The following is a 21,108-nucleotide window of genomic DNA, read 5'->3' as shown; positions in this document are numbered from 1 at the left end:
ACTTCCGGGTAGATTACGAGCTGTAAAGAAATGTGGAACTCCACTATGCTAAAGATTGGATTTTGTCTCCCGAGGCCGCCACAAGGAAATACTGTCTCTTTCACACATACCGATAACACAGGCCAGGGATCAGCTTGCCATGAGATAACGCCCATCATCAACTATACGGAAACTCACGTATATCCATTGCTTCTTGGCATGCTTGGGCCATTTAACAACATCAGACTCAATAGTCTGGAATTAACACTGTCCATTCTGATCACAATATACTCAGAAGACACTAGGCAGGCACACACATCTGCACAATACTCTTTATCTTGTCAGGCATACCATCAGCCTGCACCAATACATTATAATTCAGCATGCAATTATTATCTCATTATTCCTCATGAATCCCACTGGCCTTTCCACATAATGAGACGCAGTTCGAGTCCTTGGCAGACCATCAGGCAAACAGAATCCAACTTAACTTCAAAGATCTTATTTCAACAACGACGTTCTGCAGCTCCTTCTGGCAGCTTCTGTAAAACCATGCCTCATGCAAAATAGCTATACCTGTCTCTCTGAATAACCGAAATAAAATGAATTGATACGTGTTTGACGTAATATAAAAATGAACCTGTCGATCTAGCCCTTCTAGCATATATTTAAGGAAAACTCGGAATATCCTACGCTAAGTACTATATTTACAACAATAACTGATCCTATCAATCCCTCATTTTCCCAAACATCTACTCATAAAGCAAAATGAAAATAAAATAAACATGCATTAATCTCGTATCCAAATCTATCATAGTAACAAAATTAAACAAACACATGCCGTCAGGCTTACTTTAAATGAAAATTAAAATTCTATCTACACTGCCCTAGTACCTTAACATAACTTACATAACATGCCGTAAATAATACATGCGTCTTACTTTACATGACTCTCGGGAAACCAGGATAGCAGCTTACATCGCCACTACTTTATGGGTCTACTCCATGTTAATCACAGCATTAACATGTGGGAATGCACTTCCTTCCTCTACAGGCGTATCCATTATCTTGCTGGAAAATAATTCACTGGAACACAGAAGACTATTATTGATAATCTCTTCGCTGCTTAATGCTGCGAGCCGCAATACCCTTTCTTTTACCAGATCAGCTAACACACTGATTCACATATATATAACACACTTCACTAAAAGGGTAAAAATACAGTTTTTAAAGCAGCCCACGGTACGGTACGGAAGTTCCACGCGAATACGCGCCCGTCGCGAAATAGTGAAACAATAGCACGTTTCCACTACACTTGTTACTCAGCGGTCACTGAACACCGTCTTTATCAATTGAAAGTAAACTCTGCCAAAATTGTACTATTTCATTTACTCAAATACAGTAAATATTGCGACTGCACAATTTACAGTATCAATGATAACCAGTTACTATTACAGGAATGATACCACGTTAATCACGATCACCAGCCACAGAGTTAATACATCCGCACTGTGCAAATCTTTACCACGGAATACAGAGTTGGTACATCCGTACTGCTCAAATTTTTACTACCGAATGACGCTCTCCAGAGCTAGGGTTACTGAGGAGGCTTCGGTGACGCCAATAATGCTGGGGTTCCCGTGTGTCTGAACCTACCACCAATCAGAGAGTTCGTCATGTATGATGACATAATACTTATTGTAATATATTTACAAAACACAGTTCAAACACTAGCAAATTTCTTCCACCAATTTTTATAATACATTTCCAAATATATCTGACTTCAGAAACTGTGGAAAACCGATCTCTTACAGAAACTGACTTTATCCACAGAGCACGTTGGTCATCCTGGAATTAATATTTGGCGCGGTGTGGCCTCCAGGTTTGCCAAATCCTTAAGTTCCCATTGGCTGAAATATCTTGCTTGGTCAGCATCTAATACACGTGTCGATCCTTGCCAACGCTTGGGTACGCTATCTTTCTCACGGTCATACGGAAATATGAAGCAACATCCAGCGAACCACTGTCTTGCTCAACATCCGGTATCAACTATCTTAGGGTACGATGCTTTAACATGTTAGACTGTAACTTTTCTAAATAATATTTCACATATTTGGTCAAATAATATTCCAATTATTATTATGGGCCGGTAGGATACGGCTCAATATTATATTATATTATATTATATTATATTATATTATATTATATTATATTATATTATATTATATTATATTATATTATATTATATTATATTATATTATATTATATTATATTATATTATATTATATTATATTATATTATATTATATTATATTATATTATATTCCTTACTAATATGAAAGTTTTCAGAGCAGTATATATATAGCTTCATATACTTCCGGAATCATTAAAGATATACTGGCTTTGGAAACTCTGAAGAAATGATGAAGGCTTCGGACATTATTTCCAGTCGCGAGCATGTACAGCACGATATGCAGTTTCAGCTCTGCTTATAAAGCACTACGCATGATGGTATCTGTCTTTTGTATCATTGGTTCAACTTTATGCAGTAACTCATTAAATGTTACTTCTGACATTCGCAAGGATAATATATATTCCTGTCGATCCTCCTCGACTAATTCTTTAAAGATAATTGTACTTGCCCCGAGATTATTCCTTCTGGTAATCCATTTTCGATCCCATTCTCTTTTTCTCCTAACTTTGGTCACCTCATCCTCAACTTCCTCTAAAATGTTATCTAACACGCAGCGAATAACGTCATTAACAAGTTTTACACGTTGTTGATGGCCCGTCCATCTTATCTCTGATCTAGTTGATGACACAGGAACGATTGAATCACGTGGCTTGAGTGACAAACTGCCATGTACCACTCCACTTTATACACATCCAAATGTATATTAAGAAATTACACATGGGGATCTGTTTATGGAAAGTGAACATATTGAACTCTCCTGGTCCTTGTGCTTCAAATGCAATTATTCATGTTGTTCATTTCATTAGTGAAATGTTGTCTTAGCTGCAAAACATAAGAAATCCAGACGTTCTTATTGTCTTATAGCGTAGAATGAATGACATGCGTTTTAAATTATAATATACTCAACATGTAAATTCACTTATAACTTCATCGATTTTTAACATTTTAAAAAATATGTTAGTCATGTCTGTCTGTCTGTTAGGTCAACAGCCCAGAGGCTGGTTGGATCCTCAAACAGCACCACCAAAGGCTATGCAGTTATTGGGAAACCACAAAAACCAATGGCAGTACCAAAATGAGGCGTACTAGGCAAGATGAGGAGTGAGGTAGTTTGCCATTGCTTTCCTCACTGGGCCAGACAGTGCTATTGCAGCACAGCTAACCCTATGAGCAACACCTTTCATAACACAACAGACACACTGGTTGTGCTCTGAATGTCATTAATCAGAACCACCCATACTCCAGCAGCTTCCATATTGTCACAGCCATGAGTGAGACTGGGACTTCGGTGGAAGCTACACTTTGCTCTGGCCTGTGCCAAGAGATGGATGCAAAAGTACTGTACCCATACTGCGTTAAAATGACAGCTCACCTTCTTGTAGAAATATAAGGCAGAAGGAATTCCATTTGTTTGTGGAATCTCTTCATTTTTCCCTTCCTGTCCACTTTTACTCTCTTTTCGTCTCTTTAGTTCCTCGCTAAAACAGCCTCTCAGTCTTTTTCATAAGTTTTTAAGTTGTTTACCTAAAACAATATATGCTATTATTTTACCTTTCACGTTCTCGGTAACTGTTGATATATATAAGAATATGGCATAGAAATGCAGAACAGCGCTTCAACTGTATCTGCTAAAATGTAAATAATGTGCGTAAAGCCATGTGAAAAAAACTAGAACAACTAGAACTGACAACATTGTGATTATATAGTTAATTTATAAATGATAGCATACTTACAATCAATTAGAAGTACTGTACTTATTTCCTGCCAACAGTTTTCCTTTCTTATCAAGTCTCTGTAGTAATTTGATGACGTGTCATAAAGGCAGGGATACCTTTTCACTTCCTCAATTAGTCGTTCTTCTTTTGGCCTGTTACCCATTACATTAAAATATCGAAGTACTATACCAGAAGAGACTCACACGACACGACTAAATACACACGACAGCCCGCCAGACCAACTGCTCAGAAATGAAAAGCGCATGCGCCAGGCCAGCTACAGCCAAGAAAATCACCTGCCTAGCGATCTGTCTAGCTTAGCTTAGCTTAGCTTAGCTTAGCATAATGGCCTGTGTGTGTCACCGCACTTAAATGCATTGGGAGCGATATTTTTCACAACACCGCGTAGCTTAGCTTAGCTTAGCCTAGCTTTCTGTGTGTGGTGGCCTTAACGCTCCTGTTATATGGGTGCAAGCTTGCGGTGACCCCATCAGAGAAGAGCATACGCTTCCACTCTTCCTGATACCATGGGCTATGGGTTTGTTGCCTGTCTCACACGAGCTATTCTGTGGGGGTTTTAAGAGGAGCTTTTCGCACTGGTGTTCTTATATGTCTTCCGTCGCGCAGCCGATTTCACAATGCTTGATCTGCCACATTCACTCCGAAGGCCCTCCGAAGATCCTGGCAGAGCGAGATGACAGTAGCAGTGTGCCTACGACATGCTGAAAATAAATATTGATCCTCCCAGCGAGTTGTTTTGCGTGGGCATCCGTCCGGTATCGATCAGAAACTGCCTGTGTCTCCCTGAACGTTTCCAAACTCTGGAGACATCACTCTGACCAAATGCGATAAACACCGATACCAGACACTCCTCACTAAAACAGGCGACAGCTGCTACCGGACCAAGCGATCTAAGCTGAAACAACAGTTTGGTGCTCAGAAGAATTATTGCTGTCCGTGTGATTACTAGCAGGTGTTTTAAATGTTTATGATGAGTCGTAAAGCTGTAAAACTTTGTTCGGTATATTTTTGTAAGGAGTGTCAATGGCAGCATGGAAGTGTGTCATTTTTCACGTTTCCGCGAGATAAAGAAACGCACGTGATGATGTCCTTTAGACTTAAATTATTCCTATTAGAAATAATTTTAGCTTCACTTTTATATTAATCCATAAGCTTTGATTATCTAGTGTTCTATTACTTTGTATTCCAGTATTACAGTTGTGTTCAGTGAGTTCGCTTAAGCCAAAGGGCGGATTTAGACATTTTTTTCTAAAAATATATCCCTGAGAAACTGAAAAACAATAGGTTTTGTGCAAAACATTTCCAGCCATCTAAGCTTAGGAGCCTGAATTTAACCAGCCGAGGATACAAAACATTTCTATAATTCAGATTCACTCCACTTAATGTCACAACATGCGATTTGCAATTTACCAGTATGGTATCAATTCATGATAATATGTTGAAGAACAAATCAGTTCTTCATCTAAACTTATCTGTCAGGGAAGATGCTATCCAGCGCAAAAGACCTGGTCCAAAGAAAGGAATAAGGAAAGACAGTGACCATTCTCTTGGAAAAAAATGAAGGCTATTCCTCGCGTGAAACTGATTATAAGTGTACAACCGAATTTTATAATGCTGTGTGGTGAGGAAATAACCCAACGAGGTATTGCCCAGCAAGAAGCCTAGGATTCGATTGTCTTTCGGTCTGGTTCTGCTTTGATACCAGAAAGTAATTTTTAGTAAAGAACAGGTAATCAAATCACAAATAAACAGCCCGATTAGGGAAATAAATAAATAAACGAGCTGCCTCTTTTTCTTGGAATTATTCGTTTAAGTCCAGTAAATATTATGAGTGCGTAAAACTAAACAGTTTTTATTTCGGTATATTTCCATATTATTCCAGTAGGCCTATACTATCTGCATGAAGTACATACAGCCTCATATGCGTAACATTTTCCTCAAGGGAAGAGAACAAGGAAACTCTGAACTGTAATGAACGGCGACATCCGCTTGTCGCCATCCATCTTGCAGCAATGTCACGATTCGAAATTCGAATGCTGTTAGAGACAGGAATGAGTAATTCTGCCATGTTTACACCTGCTGTTTATACTTCATCGACCTTACAAGCGATGTTGTCAAACTGACCGACAGGACAAATGCCTCCTATAGGACAAATATCGAACCTGATCTGAGTTTAGTGTCACTGTGTCTCGGACATTGGCGTACAGTGCATACGTTTATAGGAATTAGATGAAGAGCAGTGACTTAACGTGTAATCACGCGTGACATATAACTTAACGTCTGAAATCGTTGAATGGAAAACTTCGAGCTAGAGATGGGCACTATCGACTGATAACTATCGAACTAGTCGATAGTTTAAACTATCGTAATAGTCAACTACTTTAAAAAACAAGTCGACTGAATTCAGTCGCGCTCAAGTCACAGCGACATGGAAGCGAATGGAACTATCGGTTTATGGTCACTTCGGATATGTAATATATAATTATGTTAACTTCATATGTACCTACGATATATAGCGATTTTCTCTTGTCGTTTATATGCTCTTTATTTCGTTGCATATTTGTTTATGTTAATTACGTTAAACCCTATTCATACATAAGGCATAACTATAATAATAATAATAATAATAATAATAATCTGAATAACTATAATAATAATCTAGAAAATACGGTAGTGTTGTGTTTGACTGTTCTCATATACAGTATATCTTGATTGTGTACTACAGCAACGCATTTTACATATTATTATTGTTAGCATTGTTCGGGAATAGAGCCTCATCGTCGTCTTTCTACGTTTCACTGTCCATTTAGCACCAAGAAAGGCCATTCGTATGATGTTGGTTCGTATTAAGGGCATCTCTCTGTCTATTAACCCCGTGTACGAACGAGTGCGTAAAACGGATTTTAATGGGTGTCTGTACAAGTGATTTCTAATTATATGTAAATTGCGTTAAAATGAGTCGAATTCGTAAAAGTACGACTCTCCACTTTTGATACGGAGATTTTCAACTGGAAACATTCGAATATTTTTCATGGACTGACTACTTGCGTTATATGAATACTTTCATTCGACTGAAATCATTCGACTGTTCAGTCTTCTCGACAGGAAGTAATGAATACTTTTGTTCGACTGAAAACATTCGCCTATTTAGTCGATAGTTCGAAGGGACTATCGCCCGACTAGTCGATAGCGGTTTTCAGTCGATAGTGCCCACCTCTACTTCGAGCACTGCATTTCCAAATGAATCAAATTACTGTGCAATAAAGTTTACAACATCATAAAATTGGCAAGGTAAACAAAGCCATCATCATGACCCCTGAAGAAGTGAAATTCTAAGGTTTTCACTATATAACTTCGACACAGTCCGTCTGTCTGTCTGTCTGTCTGTCTGTCTGTCTGTCTGTCTGTCTGTCTGTCTGTCTGTCTGTCTGTCTGTCTGTCTGTCTGTCTGTCTGTCTGTCTGTCTGTCTGTCCGGTCATCAGCCCAAAAGCCAGCTGGATCCTCAAATAACACCACCAATGGTTATGTAGTTATAGGAAAACCGCAACAACCGATGGCGGCGCCAAAATGAGACATACTAGGCAAGATGAGAAGTGAGATAGACATGATACTGTATGGATTCTCTGCGAAACGTAAAGAATTTCACCTTATTTTCTTTACACGGCATAAGCCCAAAAGCCTATACAGTATCATGTCTATAAGTACGGGCCGTGAAAGCATCAATGGCAACAGGAGTGAGTTACTTTGCCATTACTTTCCTCAATGGGCCAGAGAGTGCTATTGCATCATGACTAGCCCTATGAGGAACACTTTTCATAATCAGACGCACTGATCGTGCTCTCTTAGGCAGTGTTAAAATATTACCGCATCCACTAGCAGAAACATCATCATTTATAGCAGCTAACTACAGGTCATGTTTAAATTATTTTAAATTGAAATACTACAATTTAGAAAACATTAAATTATTGGATTAAAATGTACACATTTTGTGATTTTGAAACTCAAGTACACTGCAGAAATCTAAGGAATACTGCCTATCGGCTTATGATTTCAGCAGAAAACGTTCAAAACATATTAAAATTTACTCGAATAAGTTAGTACAGAACTTTACCTATTAATCAGACTCAAGATAAAAATCTGTGTCTGTGATGTAGTCTACTCCGCTTTGCGGTAGATCTATTGAAACTGGTGAAGTGAGCACACTTCCTCTTCTATACGCTATGGTCTAAGGTTCAAAATGATATGGATACTATCATATGCGGGTCCGACAACATCGTCACATAGCGGTCTTTACACGCGCAACGACGATGATGGATCTGATGGGAGTGAATAAAATGATCGGTCACTTGGTTCTTATTCGCTGTTAAGCCGCGTATACACTTGAGCATTCGCCCCGAATGAGCATGCGTTGCCGATGCGGGAGCGCACAAGCACGACCCGCATGCCAATCTGTTGAGCAAGTTTCCACTGTGTTCGGACCGAGAACACCGCCTGTGTTTAGGTTTAGTATAGTGTTTTGCCTGACCTGAGGCTACAATGGTGAATCGAAAATTGATCGTCGCCAGTTATTGTTATATGTATTTATTGCATTCCTTGAAAACAAAAAGGAGAAAGCGGTGGTAGCAAAGGAAACTGTATGAAGAGAGATGACTTTAAGGTTTTGTAATAAAACTCGTCCTTGGGGTTCCACAAAACGGGATACTGGTGGTAGTGCCCCAGGGGGATAAGAGAATTATCCTGGGACAATTCCATTTCAACTTGAAATTACTTTCACACTCTTGCTTCATTTCACTTGCACGAGCGAGATCGTATATGCATAGGCGGAAGCAGTCGGCTCATACTGTTCGGGCTACCCCACTCGTCCACACTGAGCACGAACAGAGCACGTGCTCACTTTGAGGTACCGACAACATTCAGATCGGGATCGGGCTGAGGCATGCGGATCCATTCGGTTCGCCCTGTACTCATCTGAGCAAAACTGGGCAAACACATGCTCATTCGGGGCGAATGCTCAAGTGTATACGCGGCTTTAGAGCAGGAGAATGGAAAACCACGGAAAACCATTCTCTGGACAGCCGACAGTATGCACCAGTCCCTCTTCGTCCCACGAATGCAGTGTAGAGCCACGGTAGAGCCGTGGCTGTCCTCCGCTCGCTTGGCCGGTCGGAGTGCAGATTTGCCAGTGCGAGCAGCTTTTATCACGATAGTCGCTCTGTAGTTACAATGTTAGTGTTAGTTTATTTGTTAAAACAATAAAAATATGGAATTAATGTTTAAGTAGATGGAAATTCTATTACTTCTTCGTCGTGAACCGTTACTCGTGTCGTGTCCTAGCATTCCATTCGTCTCGTTTTGAGTGGTGTGGTTGTTGCTGCAAATTATTTTCTTTCTTGTCAAGAAATATTTGTTTCGCCATCCGTATTCATACCCGGCTCCACAAAACCATACTCGATAATTGTTTCACAGTTAAAATTACTTCAATTATCCTCTTCTTCTCAGATTCTTGCGCTTAGAGATTCCGAAGTTGGGTATCAGCTGGTGCTTAGGTATACGGAAGGTACCCGGCGGCAAGACGACCGGTCATTTTTATATTTTCTTGTCTCGCCTATCTACCCCCACTCTCCCTCCTATCTTTACTTAACCAAATACAGGAGAGACAATACGCGACACTTACGGATTTAGCCTTGCTAAAATGGGAGACAATTCGTCGGTGGCGCTCCTAGTGACTTGACCTGAAAAAATCGCGCTAAATTCAAATATCAATGGAAATGTATATACGGAAATGGATAAATAAATTACGTATAGAAAGAAACTGTTATTGAGATATTAACTTCGAAGTTGCTAAAGCAATTCTGGATAAATGAATGAAGAATTATTTAAAAGGTTATTATTCAAAGACTGCAATTAGACATATAAACAAGATGTGAAATGGCTTGATCTTTCATTTATGCATTACTTTTTTAGCTTTAGCATTCCTGCCTGAACTCTTACGGTTGGGTTTGTCTTTTTTCTCATTTAAAAACATTGTATCATCACATTAAGACACTTGTCAATAAAAATATCGACACATTCCTTACACATATGATGCAATGAATTAACATTTAATAGCTGGACAATTTTCCTCATAACATGAAGCATACTAACAGAAAGAAAATCTATAAAGTCCCGGCTTTAATCTCCGTAGCGTAACGGTTAGTGTTATTAGGTGCCGTCCTCGGGGACCCGGGTTCGATTCTCGGTACTGCCAGAATTTTGAGAATGACAGGAGGGCTGGTATGTGGTTCAAATGGTACATGCAGCTCACCTCCAATGGGGGTGTGCCTGAAAAGAGCTGCACCACCTCGGGATGAGGAAACGAGTTTACTAATCTGAGAAGAGGGATAAAAGAAAGAAAAGTATGAAAATGTTGCCGATAGTGATGCTTTGCGGAATATTTACGTACAATTAGAGTAAAAATGTAATATACCCTTGGCTGTATAGTCGAGGATTTTTAAAGTCGCTGGCCTGGAAATGATCTGAACAGATCTTATAATTCTTATAATTATAAGCGTAACGTCCCTTCTTTCTTGTACACCTTATCCAAATCACTTATGTGACATTTCAAAACCCACAGATCACACCTACAACAACACATCGGTATTGAAGGTTAACTGCTGCACTATACAATAAAATATGCGTATTACATTTTAAGCCAGTTAAAGGTTGGGTCGAGCAGGTCAGAAGATCATGAAGTACTATAAAGATCTCTGTCACTGGAAGAATATATATGCCAACACAATATTACTTACATTTTCTTGTCACGAGGGAACCTGAAGAACGACCGCGCGTTCTTCTCTACTTCATAGTTACTGCAGCCAAACACAACATATACCTTTCCCCTCATGTTCAGAGGAGATATCAAGAAATGACACACGCTACTATTTAATTATGTCAACTCACTGAAAACGCATAAATAACACCAAAATCTTCACACAAAAGTACACGTTCTCTTATGACAGAATCAGTAGTTTTCAGGTCTACTCGCTAGAGAGAGCTCCAATAGCTGTCCCTCGATATCTCGCTCAGTGTCGTGTATTGTCTCTACTGTATTTGACTTAACACGCGCGGCTTCTTTTCAACAATGGTCTCCACCATTCTTATTCTATTCTCCACTCACGAAAGCTGCAGCCTGAAAATGTTGCAGTTTTCTCTGTGTACTTCACCCACGCGTGATGACACAGTAAGCCGCTGCTCCCTATCTACTTCCTATTAAAATATAGTATTGTACATTTCGTTGTTCATTTTCTTTATTATTTTCATTATAATGACAGGATGGCTGCTTGTAAATGGATGCCTACAATTCATCCTCTACGAAAGAGACCTTCATCTAGCCTTGCTGTCTGTATAAAATAAATCTTTAAAATAGAATGAATCGCATGTACTGAAAAGCTTATTGTTTCTTTTCTCATCGTTCTCACATGTGTAATTTCCACGACAATAGATTAATGTGTGGCGTCCGGAGCAATGCTCCAATACATACCCGTACAATGAGAAATGTTACTTGTAAGTCGTGAAAAGACCTTTACTCATTACTCCCAAAGACACTCCATGCCTAAATGGTTAGTGTGCTGGCCTTTGGTCACAGGAATCCCGGGTTCGATTCCTGGCGGGGTCGGGAATTTTAACCATCATTCACCACGGTCGCTTTCTTCCCACTCCTATTCCTTTTCTATCCCATTGTCGGTACGACGTAAGGAAAATTGTAAAACAATAATCAAAAGAAAATGACTAAGAATGTCTAAAGTTTCAGCTGTCACTTCTTCAAAATATATATATTTTTTTATTTTTTTTGCTAGGGGCTTTACGTCGCACCGACACAGATAGGTCTTATGGCGACGATGGGATAGGAAAGGCCTAGGAATTGGAAGGAAGTGGCCGTGGCCTTAATTAAGGTACAGCCCCAGCATTTGCCTGGTGTGAAAATAGGAAACCACGGAAAACCATCTTCAGGGCTGCCGATAGTGGGATTCGAACCTACTATCTCCCGGATGTAAGCTCACAGCCACGCGCCTCTACGCGCACGGCCAACTCGCCTGGTATATAAAAGTTTAACTCGCACTCCATCATTCAGATTAAAATATATTATGGTAATTGGAAGAACTTTTATGTCGATGTTATGAGATCTGGTAAAACATTTAATAGTTGGCATAGCTAGGCCTACCAATTTTTCAGAAAAGTTAAGGGAGAGATTACGTTAGTTACCATTGCTTCAGTATTCGTGCGAGCAGCAGAAAAATTGGGTTCAAATAACATAACTAATCATGATGTGCACTTTTCAAGTCATGTATTACAGAATGATAAACAAATATTACTTCTTTTGTAGCACAAGTTTGGTGACTGTCATTTGCCTTTGTACATTTGAAACATGAGTTGATAGTGTTGGACGAGGAGATACTTCATCATCATCATCATCTGTTTACCCTCCAGGTTCGGTTTTTCCCTCGGACTTAGCGAGGGATCCCACCTCTACCGCCTCAAGGGCAGTGTCCTGGAGCTTCAGACTCTTGGTCGGGGGATACAACTGGGGAGTATGACCAGTACATCGCCCAGGCGGCCTCACCTGCTATGCTGAACAGGGGCCTTGTGGAGGGATGGGAAGATTGGAAGGGATAGGCAAGGAAGAGGGAAGGAAGCGGCCGTGGCCTTAAGTTAGGTACCATCCCGGCATTCGCCTGGAGGAGAAGTGGGAAACCACGGAAAACCACTTCCAGGATGGCTGAGGTGGGAATCGAACCCATCTCTACTCAGTTGACCTCCCGAGGCTGAGTGGACCCCGTTCCAGCCCTCGTACCACTTTTCAAATTTCGTGGCAGAGCCGGGAATCGAACCCGGACCTCCGGGGGTGGCAGCTAATCACGCTAACCACTACACCACAGAGGCGGACTCGAGGAGATACTTACTGCCCTTTTATGCTTTTCTCTGGTTATGTTTTTTTCTATATTCCCTTTCCCGTTGTGGACCAAAGAAAGGTTATTATAGCATAAGGTGAACCGCACACGGTTTTAACTTTCGGTGGACTTTAAAACATTATATTCTGCTTACAACTTATTATCAAAAATGCATTTACGCTGTCCATTACGACACTGACATGTTAATTCAAAAATAACGCGACTGCTACCACTAGCAACTCGACAAGAACTGAGCTGAGTTATACACTAAAAGACTTAATTCATTGTTGGATGTTAACACTGTATTTTAAATTTAAAATAAGAGCTTATCGACGACGCGTGTTTATTGGTTAATAACTAAAAGTGCACTCAGAAATTTGTACCAAGGGGCAAAGAAGTTTATCGGAAGTCCCTCTGTAGGATGTTGAGATCAGTGAATGGAACCTTGTTTTATAGCATAAAGGACCATTTACTTGATCAAGAATTTGCACAGAGCCATGAAATGGACTTAGTGAAGTTAATTGTGAAGTGTTACGCCAGTTCCAGAATTTGACATGAATATTCTACGGAAGGGGAGCCTCCGTAGCTCAGACGGCAGCGCGTCGGCCTCTCACCGCTGGATACCGTGGTTCAAATCCCGGTGACTCCATGTGAGATTTGTGCTGGACAAAGCGGAGGCGGGACAGGTTTTTCTACGGGTACTCCGGTTTTCCCTGTCATCTTTCATTCCAGTAACACTCTCCTTTATCATTTCATAGCATTTATCACTCATTAATAAATCACCTTGGGAGTGGCGACCCCATTGTAATAACAGCCTATATATGTTTCATTCATTACATTCCTGACCCGGTCAATGACTGGAAAACAGGTTGTAGGTTTTCATTTTCATTCTACGGAAGGGGAGAAAGAGAAGTGTATTGAACAAGTATATATTTTTCTGTCATCAGTGATTTAGGACAATATTTACCAGACATGCAGTTCTCAGGTTTTCATAACATTATTGATCTTTATCATGGAGAAGAATGGTTATGACTTACGTGTAAATATTTGTTTCCTGCACTGTATATACATTTTTATATTAACTGGTTGCAGCTGTTTTGGTGAGTTGTAGCTTACATGGCTACTTCTCTTTCATAATCAAGTCGGCCGTGGAGTGAGCACACTCAATCAACACCAGTCGATCATTGCTGCCCATTCTAATGTTATTGTTGATTATTATTATTATTATTATTAGGGACTTAATTCATTGTAATAGAATATTTTAATACTGTAGTATGACTTGTACCAGGCCTCTCCGGAGGCCACTCGACATCATCATCACCCCGCCCGTGCACTTGAGCATGTCGAAATATGTCTGATAAAATAATCAATGATGTAGTAAAATGTGTTTTCTGCTGCTGCTGGACATACGCGTTCGAAATGTCGGTGTTCATGTATCCTGCAGTTCACTATTTGCTACAGTATGTTCTTCATCGACCCACGAGCCGAGCGATCATCGCTCAGGGAGCCGTCGCCACACTGCTGGAGTCGCGGGTGTGAGGAGCGACACACATGTTTTACGGCCGAATGCCCTTCCCGACGCCAACCCTATGTGCAGGGTGGTGATTTGTAGCATTTTAAAATCAGAAGTTTCGCATTGTGATTTGCATATTTAGAAAATTTATTTGAGTTAGTTCTGATAAATAGATAACGTATTTGGATAATACTGATGTGAAATTAAAACCGCATTTGCACAGAGCGAATAGTAAAATAGCCCAAACATACATGTATAAAAAATTGAACAATTTTTTTAGTTTCTAGCATTTAATTTTTTCTTTTTCTTTCTTTCTTTCTTTTTTTTTTTTTTTTTTTTTTTGCTATTTGCTTTACGTCGCACCGACACAGATAGGTCTTATGGCGACGATGGGATAGGAATGGCCTAGGAGTGGGAAGGAAGCGGCCGTGGCTTTCATTAAGGTACAGCCCCAGCATTTGACTGGTGTGAAAATGGGAAACCACGGAATACCATCTTCAGGGCTGCGGACCGTGGTATTCGAACCCAGTAGGCTATAACACACCAACAAACAAACAAACAAACAAACAAAACGAAACAAAAATAATTAATGCGAAATCAGACTAATCACTGTACATAAGTGGGTTAGAGGTCGTAAAAAATGAGGATACAAACGTTTATTTCGCATAATGTCACTATGACGACAAATCAGCAGAACTTCTATTTTGAGTTTCTGTGGTAATTGGTGATGTTTTGAGCGTCTGAGGATTCTACGGAACAAACACACACGCCTAGTCCCCGATTCAGAGAAATAATCAGACGCTGCTATAATTTCCAGTCTGACCGGTAATTGAACCCGAAATATTCTGGATCTACGGCTGACCATGAGCCAAATAAATTCTGACACAGTTGAAGAACATCATTAAAAGGAAATGAATGTAAATACATGTTTGTGCAGAAATTATTGTTGCTTAGGTCAAGCCAAAGAAAGGGAACTCTGGGTGCAGGAGGAAGCGCCCGTAATGAAATAGACAAGAGTGCATAAGCTAGACGTGGCAGCGGCAGAAATAGACGAACAGGTGCATTGTACACATTGTTTGCTGAACTTTGCAGGCAGTATGTTGTACATTTTGTTGCTCAAATAGGCTATTGCCAGTGCTGGCCATGAATTACATTAACTTATTTACCATTCATTTAGTCTTAAAAGCCACATTAGAGGCTACATTTCCTGCCAATATAATATCCGTCCCTTCGTTCTTACAGTTATCAAAGACGGAAGAGGTCGTGCGATTAGGGGCGCGCGGCTGTGAGCTTGCATTCGGTAGATAGTGGGTTCGAACCCACTGTCGGTAGCCCTGAATATTGTTTTCTATGGTTTACCATTTTCACCCTAGGAAAATGCTGGGTCTGTACATTAATTAAGGCCTCGGCCGCTTCCTTTCCATTCCTAGACCTTTCCTAATCTATTGTCGCCATAAGACCTATCTGTGTCGGCGCGACGTAAAGCAACTTGTAAAAAATAAAATAAAGACGGAGGAATGCCCCTGGGGGCACGTCCTTACGGTTGCCAGCACTGAAATCATCCTGAACAAATCGTACTGCTTTCCTTTGGATCTTTTCAAGGTTTTAAAAGGTTCGCGATGTCCTTGAAGTGAACTTCTCAGCTGACATACTGTCTATCTTCTTCTTCCTGGTCTTTTCCGATGTACCTGGGGTCAGCACTTCCGGATTTAGTTCAGTTTTACGGCCGATTTCCTTTCCTGACGCCAACCCTCTGTGGAGAGATGCAATCACTATTGCAGGTTTCTGAGGTGCAGTTGCGCATGCTGCGTCAAGACGTGGGATACCACTAGACTTAGGTTACTCCTTTCCGATAGTTGGTTTAGTGAACTTCAAGCCGCAAGTGTTTTGAGCCACCGAAGTGGCTTGCTGTGCTGTCGATACTGTTTCAAAACTTACTGCACTGGCTTCTGTCACTGCCAATACTCAACACCTGATCAGCGGAAATGGTAGCTGCGGGTTTAACGAATCAAAGTCCTTCTTTATGGCTAAATGAATAGAATTTTTGCCTTTGGCCCGATGGCCCCGGTTCAATTCTCGGAATCAACCTCCTCGTACCTTTAATTCCCATCGCTTCGGAACTGGGGTTTATGACATCTTCATTGGGTCACCACCAAGCCTTTCCAGAGGCTATGCACCACATTATTATTATTATTATTATTATTATTATTATTATTATTATTATTATTATTATTATTATTATTATTATTATTATTATTGGCTTAACGTCGCACCGACACAGATAGGTCTTATTGCGACGATGGGACAGGAAAGTGCTAGGACTGGGAAGGAAGCGGCCGAGGCCTTAATTAAGGTACAGCCCCAGCATTTGACTGGTGTGAAAATGGGGAACCACGGAAAACCACCTTCAGGGCTGTCGACAGTATGGTTCGAACCCACAATCTCCCGAATACTGGATACTGGCCGCACTTGGCGACTGCAGCTATCGAGCTCGGTATTATTATTATTATTATTATTATTATTATTATTATTATTATTATTATTATTAAATGAATATGTGGAATTTTACAGCGTTACAAGCAGACCTACACGTCGTTCACTAGTTTATTAGCTTTCTCGGTAAATCATAGTGGTGTCCGACCAATGATCACGGGTTCGATTCCAAAGAACAAAAGAGAATACTGAACCTGAAAGATTACATTTCATTCTAGCAGATCTACGTATATAAAGAAAATTATACTACTCCTATAACAGCAGACACTGCAGTGTCTTCTTACAAGGATGTAGAAGTAGACGGGAGTAGAAATGAAATACTAGCACTCTGTTATCCATATTATTAAGTCAGAAGTATGGGGTGAGGAAGTATATGTGATAAGTAGAGATGCGAACTTGCCTATTTGCCTAGTTTATTCCTTTGTTCAGAAATGTAGGCTTTTGAGTTATAAATCCGTTTTAGGGTCTTTTTAGCTACAGTTACTCCCATAAATATTCGGTCAGTCTGATTTTTCACACACTTTTATTGGGTAGTTATTCTTACACAATAAAGATAACGTTTAATACAGCGAAACATGTAGGAAAACATAGTTACACGTTCTACAAACATTGTGATGTAATTCAAAATCTTCTGACAGTCATTAGTACGCCCTCTGTCGTACATTAAATAAAAGCAATAATTCCAGTGCCACCTCAAAAATATTCGGCCACTATACAAAAAGCAACATAAACTTGCATAATTCACAACATTGTTACACATTCAGTACTTTGTAGGTCCACCTTGATGTTTTAGGACCTATTCCAGTCGATTCGGCATACTGGCGATAACTTTCTTGATATAATCAGAGCTTAATGACGCCCATTCTTGTAGCAGTCTCCTCTTCAAGTCTCTGAAGGAACTTGGCCACCGCAATTGCAGAGCTGCCTTCATTCGACTCCATACCTTCTCGATGGGGTTCAGGTCGGGTGATTGTGGTGGAGTTTCAAGACCTTCGGGCAGTTGTATAACAGCCACTCCCTGACAAGTTACGACTTGTGCTTGAGTACGATATCTTGGTAGAACTTGAAAGTACACTGTATACCAAGTTGTTCCGCAAATTGTCGCAAATTGTTTTTGAGGATAGCCAAATACCCCCTGTTTTGTCAAAGTATCTTCAATGAAACTCAGTGCACCAACCCCGTTCGATGCTACACATCCCTACACGATTGCTCTTCCTCCACAATTTTTTTTACCGTTGCTTGTAAATTGCTTGTTCTCAGTTCCACGTGACGTTTCCGCCACACAAATTGCTTTCCATCGGACCCGAAGACGTTGAACTTTGACTCATCAACAAATAACGCATCCTCCCACCAAGCACTGGGTTTGCGTACGAAGGTTTTTGCGAACTCTAGCCGCTTGTTTTTATTTACTGCACTAATGTATGGTTTCCTCCTTGCTCTTCTCCGAACGAACTCATTCCTTCGCGGTGCTCTTCGCACGGTATCAGTACCCACTTTCTTTCCACACTCCTCTAAAACAGCTGCTGCCAGTTTCAGAGCACTAATTTTCGGATTTCGTTTTCCATTCTGAAGCACAACCGCTCCTCTCGTTGTGTCAGCCTTCTTGGTCTGCCTGTCTGGGGAATTGAATCAATTGTCTTAATTTTTGCATCCTCTTATTATATCTCCAATTGTTGTTCTAGTTATGTTAAGCATCTGCGATATCTTTCTATGCGATTTACCTCGAGCACGATGGAATATCACGAGCTGGCGTTCTTCAAAAGTGGTACTGTGTTGTCTTTTGCATCCCGTTTAATACCATTCCGCAACACTGCAGCAAATGATTTCTGCACGACGTATCTCGTGGCACCGCACTCCTGAACTGAACGTTTTGCAACGCTATCTGCCCTGTCTCTGTAAATGAACACAACGGCAATCCCGGCCTTTCCGGGTGACCGAATATATTTGAGGCGTCTTATTTCACCCATGTGCGCAATGTCCTTTCTTTTACAGCAAACTGTACATCAATGTTCCGTGATTCCTCTTCGGCCTAAGCAACCTAATGCATTTTCATAACTTGGACACATCTGGTTTCACATTCGGCTTATGGGCGCGTTATTGTCATCACTTTTTCGCCGATTTTATCAGTGGCCGAATATTTATGGGAGTGACTGTAGATTTCATTGGTATTATTGTGCCTATAAATGCCTATTTCAGGGGTTTGTGCCTATTTGGAGTATAATTGTCTATTTGATGCCTTTTGACTGTATTTATAAGAAGCCTATTTCCTTCCAGTGCATTACATTGCAGCTAGTGTGCTCGACAGAATTGTCTTCTCATTTCTCAATGTCTGTTTACCCCATGAACAAAAATGGGAATTCTCGGAAGTCACCAGAAATAGTTCTTGGGAAATTTCCATCAGGAGAAACAAGGAACAATTTGACCTCGAAGACTTCAACCCCTCCAACCTCCTAAGACATATGCAAGAACGAATCAACGTCGAACTATGTTGCACAACCCATATGCCCTATACCTCCTTCTCGATGCGAACTGTTGTACGCGTACGCTTTATCTTCAGAACATGTCGTGATTTATTATGAAGAAGAAGTATGTCTGCGACAATGCCCAGAGAAAAATTGTCGAAATCCTACTGGCTGAAGCAGTGAATCACAGAGGATCCCAATTTCACTACGGATGGAAGGGTAGTCTTCTGCCAAGCTTGCTGTAAGGAGGTAAGTTCGTTTATTCCTTTTGTCATTTTTGTGACTGACAACTACAATCGCATTTCATTGTAGCAGATATATGCCTATTAATTTATGTATTGTGCCAAGTTGTTCTGTTGCAATGCTGTATTAGTCGTGAACTTTAAATAAATTATATTGCTAAAATGTAAATAATCATTTATTATTGATCGCCGATGGTCTCTTGTCACAGAGTGGATGAAAATTATAAATCGATACATCGATACCGGCACTTTGAACTGTGATTCATTTCCTGTGAAAATAGAGATTTACAACTGAAATGCCTTTTTTAAAAATCGAGAGTAACTTTCGCCACCACTATGTGTATGCTCTAGTGAACTCTGTTACGCTTCCGCTAAGCCTTCGTGAAACATAGCAATGCGGTGCGGCTAGGAGGCTACACATACAACATGGCACGGCTCGGACGATGTCACAGCGTGTTTTACAGGGCCGCCAAGGCTACCCTTACAAGACTAGGCCAGTGAAAACACCGTTGGTCGAGATTGGTGAGGCCCGGTTAGTAACCGTCGTACTGGGGAGCAAGCAAAGAGAGTTTTTTTTTGGGGGGGGGAGGGGGGTTGTAAGCCTCAGGTTAGGGTCGCGAGGTGGCGAACAAGCCTCTAGCGTCCCCTACAGTCTTACCAAATTAAGACAAGAAGTAAGGTTATGAGCGAATGCCACGACAATTCAAACTATGCAGTTTTCTAATTTTCAACGAGGGTGGCAGTCTTGTGAGCACACATGATGCAGGATCTATTGCAGGCAAGAGAAAACGGTCTTCATGACAGCTGACCCGGCTGACCAAAGACGGCGAATAGAAACAAATAAAATGTTCATAAATCTGAGTTTTATAGTGCCTCCGTTTTAATTCTTCTATATAAGTAAGAATACAGCTAGGGGCAGCTCGGTAGGTCCCTGATAAGCATAAAGCAAGGATCTCTCCTCTACGCTACTCAGGTATGGTTTCACGTCATTTTTATTTATTTTTTTCACCCGGTGAACTCGACACGATACTGCCAAATTATAACTGAAAAATCTTTAAGGACATATTTCCATGTAAATTTCGAATTCTCTTGTTCCTACTTTAAAGTTTTGTAGTCCCGAAACATCATCTCTAATAGTCTTCTACTTCTTATTATGAAACAAATGCATGATGTATTTATACTAAGAATTATTTCGAATTAGCTCAAAAAATTAAGGTGTAGGAACATTGTATTTTAAGTCAATTTTATTATTTTTCAGATCAAATGTGAAAAAGTATGGTATATAGATCAACATAGAAATACTGCGATGCATCTGACACGAGTACAGAGAGCCGTATCAACACAGCCTTTCTGCCACTCCACTGTGAACAACGACCAACAGCCATTTTTTTCAGACCTATGCACTGCAATGTTCGGAGCTGAAATGAAATGAAATGAAATGGCGTATGGCTTTTAGTGCCGGGAGTGTCCAAAGACAAGTTCGGCTCGCCAGGTGCAGGTCTTTCTATTCGACACCCGTAGGTGACCTGCGCGTCGTGATGAGGATGAAATGATAATGAAGA

The 21,108-nt window shown here is 40.5% G+C and overlaps 2 protein-coding genes across 11 annotated transcripts in view; one reads left to right on the top strand and one right to left on the bottom strand.

Annotated features, from left to right (window-relative positions):
* Window positions 1–21,108, top strand: part of LOC136871946 (uncharacterized) — a 519,021-nt gene that overhangs the window by 23,344 nt on the left and 474,569 nt on the right. The gene's annotated exons all lie outside the window — the stretch shown is intronic.
* LOC136871947 (uncharacterized) overlaps window positions 1–21,108 on the bottom strand; it is a 561,695-nt gene that overhangs the window by 352,342 nt on the left and 188,245 nt on the right. For 2 of the 8 annotated variants that reach the window (XM_068227263.1, XM_068227268.1), the window contains exon 2: window positions 921–1,065. The exons of the other annotated variants lie outside the window; for them this stretch is intronic. The gene's annotated coding sequence lies outside the window, so the exon portion shown is untranslated. The remainder of the gene's footprint in view (window positions 1–920; window positions 1,066–21,108) is intronic. 8 annotated transcript variants of the gene reach the window in all.

This window comes from Anabrus simplex, chromosome 4 (assembly GCF_040414725.1).
Source record: "Anabrus simplex isolate iqAnaSimp1 chromosome 4, ASM4041472v1, whole genome shotgun sequence".
In the NCBI taxonomy this organism is placed as follows: domain Eukaryota; kingdom Metazoa; phylum Arthropoda; class Insecta; order Orthoptera; family Tettigoniidae; genus Anabrus; species Anabrus simplex.
This window is presented reverse-complemented; position numbering and strand designations above follow the sequence as displayed.